Source organism: Furipterus horrens, unplaced genomic scaffold, assembly GCF_987537825.1.
Source record: "Furipterus horrens unplaced genomic scaffold, mFurHor1.1.pri manual_scaffold_1, whole genome shotgun sequence".
NCBI classification, from domain to species: Eukaryota; Metazoa; Chordata; class Mammalia; order Chiroptera; family Furipteridae; genus Furipterus; species Furipterus horrens.
In genome coordinates, this window is record NW_028327171.1 from 59,817,567 (window position 1) to 59,830,265 (window position 12,699).

At 34.1% G+C, this 12,699-nt stretch overlaps 1 pseudogene; it reads left to right on the forward strand.

Annotated features, from left to right (window-relative positions):
- The first annotated feature begins 11,804 nt into the window (after window positions 1-11,804).
- LOC150021182 (cytochrome c pseudogene) lies at window positions 11,805-12,291 on the forward strand (annotated as a pseudogene).
- Window positions 12,292-12,699: the final 408 nt, after the last annotated feature.

Here is a 12,699-nt window from a genome sequence, read left to right on the forward strand (position 1 = left end):
AATGTATATGGTTTCTATACTCAATTGGTAAGGACAGGAATGTAGGTGTACCTTAAGATAACCTATCAGAATGCAGAGAGACTGGTTAATATTTTTATAGTTGGGCCAGAGTGCCAATTTACTAGGATATTCTCCAAGAAAATCAAGCACCAGAGGAGAGTAATGTTTCTTTCGGAAGCTTTTATCCATAAGAAGGAATAATTTTTTTACTGCTAAAAGCTAGAGATAATTTGAAAATATTTCCAGTCTCCCTAAAAAGACTAGAATCAAAATCAATACTGAAATGTCCACCAAGCCACAGTGCTAATTTTGTCAAATTGCTGCAACATATAATGTGCCTTTGAAATGATGAAAAAATTGGCATTTTCAGAGGTGCTGTCAATCCAAAAGCAAGACACAACTTACAAGGCAATTTACCCTGGTACAACAATGGTCCTTTTAGGAGAGCTAACTATAATATATTTGCTATAGCAATTATATTTTTATTACAGGACATTGACTTGCCTAGAGAAGACCCTCAAATAAAAATTTCAATATGAATGTACTAGGGAGTATTACCATGATGTCAAGGCAAACTTGTCCTTTATACATTCAATATGCCATTATCTTACCTTGGTTTTATGGAAGAACACAAGAGACATTTGTCGCACAACCATAAAGAGCTTATTGCCTTGACCAAAAGCCTAAGAGGAAATTAAACAGAAGTGAATCAATAACAGCTTTCTATAGTGACATCTATAGTGTTCAGTGCTCATCTGAGATAATTTTTTTATTTGAAAGAATCCTTTATAGGAGTCTCTGATAATATACTCTGCTGTATCATTTAAAACAATGGGACAGAGCTATTTGGTTTATCCACAAATATAACTTCCTTTCTTTATTCAGTTTTATTGTGACTTGTTCTTGATTATTTTCTTATTTCCCCACTCCTGACTTGACTTCTTTAACTCACATAAATAAGATGGCCAGAATGTTGTATACAAACTACTAGTGGCTCATGTTCTTCCAAAACTGGCTTGTCTGTTAATAGTTCACACAGTTAAATACTTCTAAGATTATATGAATGGAAGTGAAATCCTGGCTCCATTCCATCTTTGGGAACTATGGTTTGATAGTGGAGAAATTTCAGAAGTCTTTCCTGGCTTGGAGTCAAAGTCAGATCTTATCTTAAAGACAATCCCTGCATAAGGTTTTTTTGTTACACAATTAGCAAATTTAGTCATCTGAGTAGGAACTAATTTGTTTTATCCATTCATTTCAATGTCCTTATAAAACATTTCATTTTAACTCCGCTGGTCATGTTCTCTTCATGGACTTACCATGTTAGATAAACAGACCTGCTAGATATGAAGTAGCCTTTAATTGATATACCTTGCTTTATCACTCAAGGATAAGTCAGAAAACCATAAATCACTACAAATTTTACACAGATGCCCTTTAACATGAAGGATTGTTAACACAGGATGAAAAGCAACCCAAAGATTAGCAACAGCTAAATGTCCCTACAACCTACAGGGCTGGAGGGCAGTGGAAAGAAAGATGTTTCAGAAGGCAGAAGTGGACTGATGGATGACTGGGCAGGGTTGGAAGTGGGCAGGTCTCTCTGACAGGAGATGGAGCTATCTAACAGGATGCAGTGGCATAGAGAGAACTTACCCATGGAGGAGACACCAAAGGAAGTAGGGTGGGTTTAGGGGTAAAGGGGTGGGAGGGATATCTTCTCTTATTCTCCCGTGGTCAAGACTACCTTGTAAGTCTTGGAGTCTTAGGAAAATTAAGGGCCTTGAAAATGTATTTCAATGTGGAAGAAAGAAAGAAGAAAGAAAGAAAGAGAGAGGGAGGGGAGAGGAGAGGAGAGGAGAGGAGAGGAGAGGAGAGTGAGAGAGAGAGAGAGAGAGAGAGAGAGAGAGAGAGAGAGAGGAGAGAGAGAGAGAGAGAGAGAGAGAGAGAGAGAGAGAGAGAGAGGAGAGAGAGAGAGAGAGAGAGAGAGAGAGAGAGAGAGAGAGAGAAGAGAAGAAGAAAGAAGAAGAAGAAGAAGAAGAAGAAGAAGAAGAAGAAGAAGAAGAAGAAGAAGAAGAAGAAGAGAAGAGAAAGAAAGAAAGAGAAAGAAAGAAAGAAAGAAAGAAGAAAGAAAGAAAGAAAGAAAGAAAGAAAGAAAGAAAGAAAGAAAGAAAGAAAGAAAGAAAGAAAGAAAGAAAGAAAGAAAGAAAGAAAGAAAGAAAGAAAGAAAGAAAGAAAGAAAGAAAGAAAGAAAGAAAGAAAGAAAGAAAGAAAGAAAGAAAGAAAGAAAGAAAGAAAGAAAGAAAGAAAGAAAGAAAGAAAGAAAGAAAGAAAAACAAGTGAGCAGGTAATGACCCTAAGTATAAATAGACTGATGATGACTGGCACACTTGCATTTTAGTGGTTTCCAGATAAGGTGCTGAACAAAAGTATATAATCCATTGGGTTACAAGAAGAAAATATGGAATCTTTTATTATTTATCTTTAAGAAAAAACTTAAATTCTCTTATTATTTAATATTTGGTTTGGCCCAGACACTGTCACTCAGTTTCTTTTATTTGTCATGGGGGAGAAGAGAGTTCTGTTATTCATTTTTTAGAATAGTAAATATTTATCCTACTATGCAGCAGAATCTAGTCCAGGGGAATAGCACCAAACTAAGAGAGAGGAGACCTGCATTTCAGTCCTAACCACACCACTTGGTAGGTCTCAGTTCTTCATCTGTGAAGTAGGTATGGTAATGCTAACAGGATAATTATGAAAGCATAGTACAAAGTAGAGAATATTTTATTATTTTTGCCATCTCATAATGAATTTAGTCTTTTTCATAATAACAAAATCCAACCTGTCCTTTGGGACCTAAACATTCTTCTATAGGGCACATAGCATGTGGCACAGATCTGGCCAATCACAATGCTACATGACAATACTTATTAAAATAAAATTCTCACAGTGATCAAAGATGAATGAAATATACAAATCCATTGAATCAAAATGAATTCTGGGAATTATGTGGTCGCTACAGGTATGTGGCATTCTCTCTGTCCTTTTTAATTTAAACCTGGGGATATACTAGCTTAAGGCTACAATGCCTAAATAGTAGAGTTTGAGGAGGAAGTCTCTACAAAGAAAGGAGAATTGATTACTAACTGTCATGGTGCCCTGATGGTTTGGTTTCAGTTTTTGGAACAGGCTATGTCTGAAAGAAGTTCTATTACCGAATTTTTGCTTATGTGAAGTGATAAATCCTTAATTTGCACTAAAGTAATTTGAGAAGATTTTCTAATTAGAAAAAAAAGGGGAGAAGGGAGATTTAAAAAAATAAGCATTGGTAAACATATATGAACTTTTACTTTTTAAGCCATTGAAAGGTAACTATTAAGGGCAATGAATACTGTCAATTCAGTAGTAAAGAAGGAATACGTTAATATGAACTTTCTCAGCTTACTACTAAGAATACCACCAGAAAATTGGAACAACTGTAATAGAACAATGCAATTTCTGGCTTTAGTGATGGAAAGGGGCCACCAGGCAAGAAAAGGGGACAATATCTGCAAACTGGACAAGTCAAGAAACTACATTCTCCACTAGAGCCTCTAGGAGGAATGAAGACATGCTGACATTTTGATGTTAACCCCATGAGACTTATTTTAGACTTCTGACCTTTTCAAAAGATGTGGAATAATATTTGAGTTGTTTTAAACCACTAAATTTGTGGTAATTTGTTATAGCTGCAATAGGAAACTATTGTACTTACTAAACATCCGAAGGGGCAAAAAGGGATTGGGAGAGGAGTTGGGATAATAAAAGAAAAAATCAATCTTAGAATCAAAAAAAAAAAAAAAGAAAAAGAAATAAATAAAAAAGAATAAGCACATTTCACTAAAGAAAAAAATAAAAACACCACCAGATATTTTCAAACATTCAGAACAGAAGAGATAGTAATCTATGGGATTTTTGAAAGGCACTATTTAAAAAATGTAAATATCATCATCATTAGAAACCAAAGGTTTTGCCTTAGTGACATAAGTCTTTTAAAGTTTATTTTTGTAAGCATCATCATTTTCATTATCTATTTTTTTTTATCAGTAGTTTCTGTGTTAGATGGGCATGTGTCCTTATGTGATAAATGAGTGTGAGGCCAGCAGAACACCCAGGGCAGGTTGACATAAAGAGAGAAAGCTTACACCTTTGTCTGCTTTTAGCAAACTGCACCTTTCTGCATGTGTTTCATTGGAGTATGTGAATTTATCAGTTGTAAGAGCTAATTTGACTACACTTACCTACACATAGTGGACACTGAAATAAAAAGATTGATGATAATACTGATAATGCAAGCACAGGCAGACAATAGGAAATGGCATAGCTACTAAAAGCCTTTATCAGTCATTTTACAAGGTACACAATGATGATTTAATGATAATGAAGAAAAAATTGGCCCAAAACTTCAAAATTACTTAAAAGACTATTTGAAATATGTACTTACTTCTATTATTTAGAAAAGCGAATTTTCCGTAAGTGCATATATTACCTTGAAAATTAGCAAATTATGGCATTGTAGAGACAGAAGGTCATACCCCTTACATTTTTGTTGTATAAAAATTCTAACCCCTTTTTGTTACAATTTTTTTCTGGTATTCATATATGTGCTATACTACTAGATAATATGTTCTGTTTAATAGTACTTGTAAAAATTAATTTTTTTCTTGTGATAAAGTTAATTCACTCAAGATTTCATTTTTAAACAATGCTAAAATTTAACAACTTTTATAATAAAACTGGAGGCTGAAAGTTACTTCAATATATTTGACTTAAAAGAAAACCCATATTTCAGAACAAGTTAGAATAAAATTTTTATAAATAAAAGATAAATAAATCAATCTAGATTCACCTTTCAAACAAGGACTCAGTCTCAGATTTACAGTTGTGTCTTATATACCACAGGGCTATTTTCTATGATCATTTAAATGACTTCTGAACTTATTTATAAGAATTTTGTGTACACACCTGGGTTCCAAAATTTAGTTATATCCTGTGAACTTTGTAATTATCAATCTTTAAGCCCAATTAATCAGCAATGTAAAAACCTCACTGGTTCTTGGGTCAACGTCAAAAACAGTGAAGAGTGAGATTTTTATCCTACTTCCAACCTAATAAGTTGGCCTGCTGAAGTTTTCTAGATATTAGCAGTAGCCATGAGACTCCTGGTTCAAAGAAAAGGGACTTGATTATCTAAGGTACAGCAGGTAGGGCAGCATGAGCTTCGTGTTTGCATGAGTTCCCCCTTACTCCCCAAGACCCACTGGTGCAATGCTAAACAGTCCAAGGAGAGGTTGTACATTCACTGGGTTTGTACCACACCTGAGGAATACCAGTCTTTTACTATGGACAAAAGCAAAACTGCCTGGTTTGGGCCTGGAAATAGACATTTTCTTAAACTGGACAGCCACAAACCTGCTTTCTGCTCCAGAAGCACTCTTTTTATCTTCTAAGGTGATTTACTATACAAGTATCCAGGAAAAGATAGTCCAAAACAAAAGATAGCTAGCTCCTCTGCTCATAAAATATGCAAAATATGGGAGAGCCAAAGAGTATTGTCTCCTCAACACTCAGTAGCCCATATATATGTTCCTATTTTGGGGCTGGACAGCCCCATTCATTTTGTGTCTCTTTTTGTTTTAAAGAAATATTAAAATTCAAATTCTTCAAATTAAATATGTGTTATTAATCATATTTAGTAACAGTATATGCACCTAATTTAAAAATAAATATACATATATATGTCAGGGATGTATTACTCTGTCAAAAAATTATATTAATAGAATGTAAGATCAGTAGAAGTTTGGAGATATCTACTATTTGTCTATTATTTTAACCAACTCTCAGGTTATAAAACAATTCAGAAGAAAATAGCTAAGGGTCCCATCAATAAGAATGACAGTAAGTCAGGAAAGCTAGCCTTTGAAAGTAAGTAGATCTGAGTCTTGTTCCCATTTTTCCTCTGTAAAACCTGTAAACTAATTTCTCTATGCTTCAATTACCTTAACTTCTGAGAAAAAAAAATATTTCTTTAATGAAAGGCATCTTCTTTTGCTGTTAAAACAATGTAGAAAATTAGTGTTTTTAAGAGCACAACAAAAATCTCAACTGTAAACAAAATAAAATTATTAAGAAAAGATTAATTGCAACTTTAATCTCAATTTTATCTAAGTAGTCCTTTATTTTTTAAAAAAGGGAGAATAGAGGTCATGTATTCTATTATGTCTATGATTTCAAAAATTAGCAAAATGGGAATTCTAAAAGTGGCAAAGGGAAAATATAACTTCCTAGAACACATGATTTCTAAACCTTTAAATATAATAGAAGATTTTCATCAGAATCATGTTTTATGGCTAACTGTGTGAGTATAATCCAAAATTTTAAATAAATGTTTAATGAACTTCAAGTTATCAAAAATGTAATTTATAAAAGACTGAACAGAAACTATTGTTTTCACATTTATGGTAGAAAAGCTGCTTTGAGTAAGACTGATAAATTATCTCTTTTGCCTTATCTTTCCCATTCTCCTCCCCAAAGACTAGAATTTGCACAATAATTTTTTTAAATCTTTGATTTCTAGTTCCTGATTGTCAGTCTCGAATGCCCCATGCCTATGACATCACCAGTCTCTTCCCATGGAGTAGCAGCTTGTGATGTCTTAATTAAATGCACTGTGAGGTTTGAACATTTCAGGAATAGATAATCATTCTAGAAGCTCTTCTAAATACAAGTGAAAATAAAATATATCATGCATAAATGAATAAATTATAGACAGAGATGACTTGACTTACAAAGGACAGATAATACCATTACTTTGCTGATGATAGTGTTACTGAAACCACATTTATTTCATATGAATGAGAATGAATGTATTAAATATAACCATGTTACCTCTGAACCCAATGAACATTTATTCCACTTATAAATTCTCAATTCACCAAGGTTCTCAGGAATTGTTCTTGAAAACATCAATTATTATATTTCTTTTGAAAAACCTGTAGAAAAGTAGTTTTTACTTGCAAAAGGAGATATAATAAGTATTAAATAAAAATTGTGTCATTAATTTGGTATAATTGATGTCTCATCTGTTTGTCAGATCATTTTCTAAGCTTTATGTTTTAAGGTAAATATACTAGTTAAAACCAGAAAGATACAGGGTGGTTTCCTCCAACTAAGTCACCATTAAAATCACATATGAGCCAAACTGTCTGATAGATTGTTTAGAAAAGAACTGAAAGTTTCTAAAATATTCATTTCCATTTGATATACATTTTTAAGTGTTGCCTTTTGTTAATTATAAATAAAACAGGCCTTCTTTAAAATGAATTTACTCAAGTTCTTTTTTTCCCAAACTTGTGAATCCTGAAGTTCCCAAAACTGAAGTCATTCATTTTGCTGCCCTTTTATTAAGCCTCAGCTCTGTGTATTTGTATAGTCTGAAAGCTTCCAGGTCTAAAGATAATCAAGATCACATGACTGAAGAATGGGCCAATTGTATGCAGATCCAGGATCCATCAGTGGAAAACTAATGCCCGCCTTGTTGAAAGTATATAATCATTTTAAGTATCTTCTTTGTTTTTTTTTTTTTTTTTTTAAAGAGAATGTCAAAAAAAAAAAAAAAAAAAAAGGGCAGAGTCTAATTTTATGTGCCTGGGAGTAGCTATCTAAGCTTCAGGCAATACAAACGCTGCTATTACTGGGGAGTAAAAGCTCTGAATAATTAACAAACATCATCAGCCTTACAGTTTCTGCAGAATGCGGTAAGTTCCTTGCCTGAAGGCTGCTCTCATCCTAGTAAGTCTGTTTACCCTGTCCAAGATTAGATTAGTTTAATTATTATGAAAAAGACTGCTAAGATCTTACAGCCTAATTATGCAAATGTTTCTAAATGTTCACAAAAGTAATTTATTTATTTGGAGATAAATGAATCTGTTTTGTCATAAAACAGATTGCAGTCCTGGCAATGTACAAGCAGGGTTATGTAGCCTTGGGCAAATCTTTCACCACAAATATCAGTAGGATCCCCAGATTACAACATTTAAAAATACATAAATGTTTTTAGCAGGTTTTTATTGTTTTGTAAATTATAGTAATCCCAGAAAGTACTTTCACAGGTTTAATACTCACCAACCTTGTTATGAAAACATGGTTTCTCAGCAGAAACACTTAAAAGATGCTAAGAGCTAAAACATTCCTGGAAGACCTATTAAGGTACACCTGTTTTATTATGCTTAGAGTAGGTATCTTCACAATACTGTTATTTTTTTTCCCTTCTTCCTTATAGTATCAAAGTTTAAGTAACTCTTAAAAGAAAATATTGGTAACAGGCACTGGAATATATATATTCCAGCGGAGTGGACCCGGTAGTTGGTAAAAGAACTGTAGTGGATATAAGTTGTTCTTGCTTGCCTGACATTTATTATTTATTCTGGAAATAGAGCTCATTTAACCTGAGATAACCCACTCTCTAGATTTGATTGAGAGAGAGTGACTCCTTCTCTCTTCCCTCCTACCCCAAGGGTGATCACATGACCTAAGTCAATCCAATACCAAGACTTACCTACCAGAAGCTACCATGAAGGATGATAATGATAATGATAGAAAGATAATGATTTGCAATATAAAAAGCATGGTTCTATATGCTGAAAACAGAGCCTGCAAAGCTATTACAATGCGATGTTTGAGCTATCAACAGACCACCATATGAGAAGAGTCTATTAAAAAAATGGAACTCTGATGACATTCTTGGAGGACAAAGACTGTTAGGAACCCTGGTGTCGTGAATGCTGTATTACAGGAAACAGACTCTAAAATAAGGTTTGGATAACTACACCAAAAGGAGCCTTGTCCTGACCAGAGAACAAATGCAAATAAATCAGAGAAATCCCAAAACTTGGAAATAAATGCAGAATTTGAACACCAAGGAAAGGTGTGTATATTTCAGAATCTATATGGTAGTTGTTATGTATTATGTCTTTACAAATATATAGTAAGAAAAAAAGTTGGGGGAAGTTCACAGTGAAATGCAAAGGAATCTACCGTTATGAGGTATCCAGGAACCCTTTCCATTTATTTTGATAAACAAAACCCTGCTTTCATGTGGGGCTTCTGATTTCATTTTGGAGTTCAAAAGCGATTGTCCCTTTTTCTTGTACTGTTGCATAGAGAGGCACACAATCCAATTTAGGCCAATCAGATTCTCCACCAGGAATTCTCTGCCAGATCAAAGAAGACACCAATTTCACCTGGCTTGATGTGGGTCTTGGGGGTGATGGGTGGTGAACACTTTGGCTATCTTGCTCCATTTATTAGAGTGTCTGTAAGGAAGAGAAGCAAGTGGAAAGGGATGTGTTGAGTCCCTGGGTTCAGCCATGACTGAAATCAGATCTGACCCTGGACTTTTCAGATATATGAATCAATAAATTCTCTTTTCTGCTTAAGCTAATTAGAGTTTGAGTCCTCCCGTTTGTAGCCAGGATCCTGCTGATAAGAGAAAGTCTGAAGTTCAAATGAAATGAGCTAGAAACCAACATCAATTATATTCTTATATTTGTTTGTAACCATTAGTTTTAGATTGTTTCTAGAGTCATGAGTCATCTTTATCTAAACTAAGGGTATTCACAACAAATCAAAATTTTGTCTACTTTTTTCTTATATTCACTAGCTTCTTTTCCTTTTGAAAGCTGAGGGACCATGGTGGCAGCCACCTATTGGGACTGTGGTCAGAAAACTATCCTTCCAGTCTTCCCCATTTCCTGTGCCTTTAACCACTAATGTTACTATAAATGTGGGAACAAATCTCAGTAGCAAAAAAACAATATCTATATAAATGTATATAGTATTTTTTTTCCATCCAGGGTTTAATTTCAGGAAAATACAGTTTATTAGAAAGGGGTGTGCTAGAAATAATGGAGTTTTATTTCTGTGTGTGTGTTTAAATTAACTGCTATTGATATAAGCAGGACAATGGATCTACAGAGAGATTCCAGCTAAAGTTCTCTTGTGTATTTAATGAATGATATGAATGATGAGCATAACAGACTTCTCTGATATCATCATCATCTTGGTTGTTGAAGACATTAGAAGCTGTTTGCTGTCAATTAAATAATAAGTGCACCTGCTTTATAATTATGCATTTGGAACAAGATTGTTAGCACATTCCTGAAGTCATTTACAGCCAATTTGACTTACCATTTTTTTCTCTTTATAACAGATTGATGAAATATATAAATATATGGGTGCACAGAAATTCTAGGCAATTCAAATAATTAAGCTATGAAAGTTCTACAATTTGTGGAGAGCAAAAGTAGGTTTGCAGTTGTCTGTATGGAAAATAATGCAATAATTAATAAATAATACAAGACTAAACTTTGTGTTTCACTTACAACTGTAAACCTAATTTTGCCCACCCCTGTTTTTATATAAATAATGGTTAAGACTTTTTAATAATAATGACATTTAAGAAGTTTCCAAAATAACTCAAAAATAATTGCAATGAACAAATTGATGCAGACTTCTTATTCAATTGTCAGCAGAGTACTTCCAATCACCAGTTACAGATAAGACCATGGAATTAACCAGATAAAGAGCTTTGTGTCTTATAGACCAAGGTAAAGACTCTGAATACTATTCTGAATGAGGTGAGAACATTTTGAACAAATCAGGATTATTCTTCCTTTAGCATAAAGGAAAAAGAAAAAACTATAGAAAGATAAGGGTAGAAACAGACCAATTATGGAGCAATTGCAAATATGTGGGCAAGAGATAATTATGACCTGTGCCAGCTTGGTAGCTAAGAAAGTGATAAAAAGTGTTTGCATCCTGAAAATATTTTTTGAGTCAACAGGATTTATCAATGGATTGTATGTTGGATGTTAAGCAAATTATGTAAAATTTGGAAATAAGTCAATGAGTAGATGGTATATGCCTTCAATGTTTTATGATAGCAAAAGCCCATGTAAATGTTATGTAGGCACAAGGACTTTGGATTAAAGGTCTCAGATCAGTGCAGTTGCATGTTAACTTATAGACTTCTGTTTAGCATAGAGGCAAATAATTTTTTTCTAGAAAAAAAAAAAACCCTAAATTTATAGTTTGTTGCTCTGTGATATATTAATCAATTTTATATTTTCCTAATATTTCTTATTTAGCTTGCTTATAAATACAATATTAGGTCAATATTTGTGATCAAATACTGATTTAGGCATATAATAATTAGACTATAGCTTTGTACACTTCCTCATGTGTTCTTTCATTCTCTTCAATCCTCCTTTTTTCATCAATCCTTTGCTGAAACAGAATTAACTGAATAGGAAAGAAAATGTTTGTGGGTGAAGGTAGTGATTGGGGTGCTGGTGCATAAAGGAAAGAAACATAGAAGGGAAATCATCTCCCATTAAAAGCCATTAAAAGGGGTTCTCATGTCCTCATGGCTTCAGACTAACACAGTTCATCCTGTGTGAACATAAATGGAGTTATTTGTTTCAGGCATCATTGAAGCCATGACCATTGCCCCTTCTGGGTGGGCAATGAGACTTTCTTTCTTGTGACTCCCCAGAACAGTTAGTACAGTGTTCATTATCATTACTAGCTTATTAACCAACAAAAGGCAGAATGGGTTGAAAAAAAGTTACACCAAAATAATTTTCTTATTAAAAATATTGTGGCTAGAGAGCGGGACATCCGGCTAGCAAGTGGGAACCTCTGTATTTAGCACGACAAAAGAGCGGTGAGCGGAAGGTGCAGAGAATGCAGCAGATTTTAAAATGGGTGATATTGAGAAGGGCAAGAAGATTTTTCTTAGAAGTGTGCACAATGCCATACTGTGGAAAAGGGAGGCAAGCACAAGACTGGGCCAAATCTCCATGGTCTTTTGGGGCAAAAGACAGGCCAGGCCGCTGGATTTTCTTACACAGATGCCAACAAGAACAAAGGCATCACCTGGGGAGAGGCTACACTGATGGAGTATTTGGAGAATCCCAAGAAGTACATCCCTGGAACAAAAATGATCTTCGCTGGCATTAAGAAGATTTCAGAAAGGGCCGATTTGATAGCCTATCTCAAAAAATCTACTAGTGAGTAATAGCTGGCCACTGCCTTATTTATTACAAATGTCTCATGACCTTTTTTATGTGCATCATATTTAAATTGATCTTCCACACCAGAATGCAGATCATGAATGGCTGATAGAACGTTCTGATTTAAATAATATTGGCTTATGGTTAAATGAATATGATCAGCTTTTTGAACTTTGATGGTAATTTCGGTTCAGTGACCACTACCACTATTTTCCCCTTTTAAAAATATGATTGGACTTGGTGTGTAATATTCAGCTTTTCACAGAGATGGTGAATGCCATCTCAAAACCTGTAGGAGATTGGTTTTATATTTAGATTCATGTAACTGGTTATATTAACATGTTTAAATACTGAGGAAACCCCTTCACTGATTATTAGAAAAGCAAGACTTGCTTGTGTTCCAAATTGTGTTCATTAGCCTGTTAAAAGGGCTGCAGGTAAGCTGGCAGTGTGCATCTTTATCTCTTTGGTTGCAACTATGCCAATTCAGTTAAAATATCCTGTATCAAATCTGTTGCCTTATACTTAATGAAACGCTAGTGTTAGTGTGGTTTCTGTGTAATATCAAATAAAGAATATTTAA